The sequence below is a fragment of the Sciurus vulgaris genome (genome assembly GCF_902686455.1).
Source record: "Sciurus vulgaris genome assembly, contig: HiC_scaffold_570_arrow_ctg1, whole genome shotgun sequence".
In the NCBI taxonomy this organism is placed as follows: domain Eukaryota; kingdom Metazoa; phylum Chordata; class Mammalia; order Rodentia; family Sciuridae; genus Sciurus; species Sciurus vulgaris.
In genome coordinates this window covers 1,673,809-1,678,068 of record NW_027632454.1, presented here as the reverse complement: position 1 = coordinate 1,678,068, position 4,260 = coordinate 1,673,809, and the positions used below count along the sequence as shown (strand labels likewise).

Here is a 4,260-nt window from a genome sequence, read left to right as displayed (position 1 = left end):
CGTTATCATTGGAGCTCCAGTGTTAAAAGGAAAAGAGCGCTTGTAGAGACTCTTGATAATTTTGGTGGAAGTTATCAATAGATGCACTGTAGAAGTAGGAAAAGCATATGTTATTCTCATGTTTACCATGGATCTGGGAATTACTGGATTGTGCTTTGTAGGGTAAGGGGGGAAAAAGCATTCATTGCAAGAACTTAAACCGAAAGAAGACATTAAGAGACATTAAGCATGTTGGAGGTTGGTGGTGGGTAGAAGAAAGTCAAGAAATAAAATTCACTTGACAATTTGCCAGTGCCTGCAGAACAAGTTTCCTGCTCAGTAAGTCTGATCCCACATTCAGATATTCTTGAACCACTCCTGTTTTGATATTCAGTTTTGGGTCTTCACTTTTGCCTATTAGCTGAGCTGCTTCTCTTTACATTTGTGATACTGTGGTGCCGTCTTTATTTTGAGAGCTGGGTTCAGTGCTGCATATTTCAAATTCAACTCATTTAAATTGTAGTTCATGGGTATAAGTGCTGTGATTGAAAGAAAGCCTTTTCATATGTTTCTCGTGCCAGAAAAATATGAATCAGCAAATGTATAATCAGCTGTCCCTTGAGATCAGAAAGAAAGAGCCATGAGTTGGCAAGGGCTTTGAGGTCATTGCAAGGGGAATTAGGGTCTATAATGATGGTTTCTTTCAGAATAAAGTGGCAAGTATTACTTCCTGTATTTATAAAGTATGTTGAATCTGAAGACATGTCGTGGAATTTGAAGGAAGATGATGATGGCTGAATATTTTTAGAATGTCTCTTCATTGAAGTAGAATTTCCACACTAACAGCCTTCTGCTTTCAGAGCCAACAAAATGTTCTTTCTCTCCTTCCTTGAATATTCATCTTGGAAGCTTTTCATCATAGCCCTTACAACATGGTGCATGTTCCAAAGTGGAGTTACATCATGTGATGCTGTGCTAGTCATGCCATCATCAGGCTCTTTTATCATCCACTGGCTTGTAGGCAGCATCCTCCTGGTGCTACTATGGGGACTGGTGGAAATTTACCACATGGCCTTGTGCCAGGCTGACACAAGTCTGGTCAAGAGAAAGAACACATGTGTGAACACTGATAGGACATACATTTCTTTATCTCCAGGTGAGATAAAGTGACCCTGGAATTTCCAAGCAGGTAAATTTCTAAGTGCAGCCTAGTTGTAGGGCCAGAGCCAAGGAGGTGTGTCCTTACAGGTGTAGTGAGCACAGAATATCTCCCCCCGCATGTCAGTACCATCCTATTCTCCGTCCAACATCCTGAGTGAATGGCTCCCATGATTCCATATTAGCCTTCAGAAGAGGAATCCACCTTCACCTTGAAGACCAACTTTCCAGGTTCCAGCTTTCACCTGGCTGAACTTTCTCAGAAAAAAAGGAGCAACCAGCAAGATTGGGTGTGAAGTGTCCCAATTCAAAGATTACCTAAGACACCATGCTCACTGCATGCTCCACTGCCCTAAGCTCTCACCAGCCATGATTCAGTGTGGTTGCTAGGGCCCTAGGCCTATTCTGACCTATTCTGACTAGGATATTCTAGGTGTGCCCAGTCTTGTAGGAGAAGGTACTTTTTTCTTTCTTTTTTTTTTTTTTTTTGGCTGATAGTTTATTAAATACACTACAATTGTACCTTTTTCTGTAGTTTTTAAATCATTCACACATGGACTTAGTAAAAACGTATTTTATAGAAAACCATCTGCAAAACTAAAATGAAAATAAAAATGTAACATAATGCACACATATTAAACTGGTGAACTGTTAGGCATATTTTAATTTAATCTGTATAGGTGATCATGAAATATTAGGTGGTTTGATTTTCTTAAATCTGTCACCAGACCATGACTTCAAGTGTTAATGTTAAAACATGGAAGCAGAAACGTCTACCAATGAAACTGTGTCTGAGAAACAGGACAAACATTGTTTTTCTTCTACAGATATTTTTCTAAATCCATCCTTTATGCATTCTGCTTTCCTTTCACAGAATTAATTGTTCAGAATGGTGATGCAAAAAATTAATTTCACTTAAAAACACAAACTGGAGCCTATTTACAAAACATGCAAAAGGAGAATTTTATGTAGGTGTTACTGCAAAACTGATTTAAGGTGACTACAACTGAGTGACAGAATATACCTTTACTTCTACAAATATAGGCCCTTTCCCCCTACTTTCTGGAAGAAATACATTTTCAGAGCATGAACTATAAAACGGCATACAATGCAAAGACAGAAACAAAGAAGTTTGCAAATCTTTTATATTTCCAGCTGTTGACACAATATATTTGAGTGCTGAAGTTACCTCTAGCGGTGAAACCAGAGCCAGCTATTAAGCAGCCAGAATGCTACAGTAATTGAATATATGACCATTTCTCTTTTAGCACGCTCCTTGTTCTCCTCTTCTAGAAGTTGTAAACGTCTATTTAGTTTGATTATCTGTCATCTTAATGAAGCTGCATCAACAACAGTCATGTCATCTGATGTGCCTTCAATCGTTGTTTCTATATTTGAAATGCCATACATGGAATCGTTTCTGACCAGCTGTCCATTTTGGCAAACAGCCTTTTCACTCATAGAATGCTCTCTTTTTAGCCTGCCAACTGCACGGATTTCTTCATTTTGAGGTGTTGGAGGAGATCTTTCTAAATCCAGAAAGTCTAGTGATCTTTCACTTAATGTAAGCACACGAGGTGGTGTTTTAGTGCCAGAGGTTTAATGGGAGTTGAATAAGGACAAGATCTGCTGGTCTTGAAAATGAAACATCTTCATTATTTCCTGCTACAACAATCCTCTCTGGAACTTGCATTATCACACTAGCATTTGGAATGCCTTCTTGAAATTCTTGTTCCAGGTCAGCATTTGGTGGTGCTACTATAAGTTTTTCTGGGACCCTCATTCGCAGACTAATACCTTCAGTATATTCTATTTCATACTGAATTCGACAAATTTCTGCCATTTTAACAGCAGTGGGTGAAGGAAATGCTGCCCCACTTACCTAATGTGTACAAACCACTGCTTGCTGTTTGGCACTATCTGCTTCTGTGCTTCATATTACATCCTTCAACTTGCTTCAATGTGCATGTGCTGGAGTTAGAGCCACTTTGGTTCCCCTGGGCCCGCTGGAGAGTCCCCAGAGAGGGCCGCCGCCCACCAGCGCTCAGGAGAGTGCTCCCAGAGCCCGTTGGCCAAGCACACTGAGGCACTGGGCAAAGTACCGGCCGAGCAGCCCTCAGCAGGCCAGCAGAGACCAGGAGCAGATTCTTAACAAAATAGCGCTGGAGCCAGTGCTCTTCTTGGTGACCCACGTGTCTACAAGCACACCTCCACCCAACCAGGCCCACTGGAACTGGTGGGGGATAATTGTCTGCTGTCTTAATACCCGGTGTGGTCAAATGAGTGCAGTGACACCTAGTGGTCTTGCAGCTTATTATGAGCTGTCAGACTTCAGAGAAGTACCTTGTCCTGCCTGGTCCTGGGGGGATCCATGGAACACAAGGCTGTGCTTTCCTGGCAGAAGAGGTAGAATCACATTTTGGAAACTTCAGTTTCCTGACACTTGCTCCCTTCTTCTTGCCTCTGATCATCACAACTGAGCTGGTGCTTGTTTTCAATCTTGGTGTGAAGTGGCCAGGAGCTGAACTTCTCTGGTTGCCAGGGGAACCATGAAACCATTGTGCTGTCAGGCCTTTCCTCTGTGACCTTAGATGGAATCTGAGGTGCTGGTGCCACATCATGGAAGACACTTATCAAACTCCACATTGTTCTAGGCTCAGAGAAAACCCTCTGGGTAAAGAAAGCATATGTTCTCCAACCGGAGCCTGGAATCCCTGAGCCATTCACACCCAACCTGCCCAATACCTGCCCCTACCACCTGGATAGGGTAGCTATCCCATTTTTGCTCTCATGTCACAGGAGCACTGGGAACCAAGTGAGCTGCTGTCCTGAGTGAACTGAATGCAACTGAATCATTGAAAGATCAGGGATATGATGTTCAAACCTTAACTCACTGTAAGAAATCTTGAGAGTAAAAGTTACAAAGATACTGAGAGGAAGATTGAAATTGGATGAGGAATGGTTCCTTTTTGCCAGAAAATATGCGTCCTGGGAACCCATAACCCAAGAGCCATCACTACTTGCCTTTGCCTGTTTATATTTCCTGACATTGTCTGGTTAAGTTGATGAGGCATTCCCTCATTTTGGGAAACTGGCCTTTCCCAGGAGAAGCACCTTCCTTTT

At 42.0% G+C, this 4,260-nt stretch overlaps 1 pseudogene across 1 annotated transcript; it reads right to left on the bottom strand.

Annotated features, from left to right (window-relative positions):
• Positions 1 to 1,623: 1,623 nt before the first annotated feature.
• Positions 1,624 to 3,013, bottom strand: LOC306652748 (mitochondrial fission factor-like; annotated as a pseudogene). Its single transcript has one exon. The product of its transcript is annotated as a mitochondrial fission factor-like (transcript).
• Between the last annotated feature and the right edge of the window lie 1,247 nt (positions 3,014 to 4,260).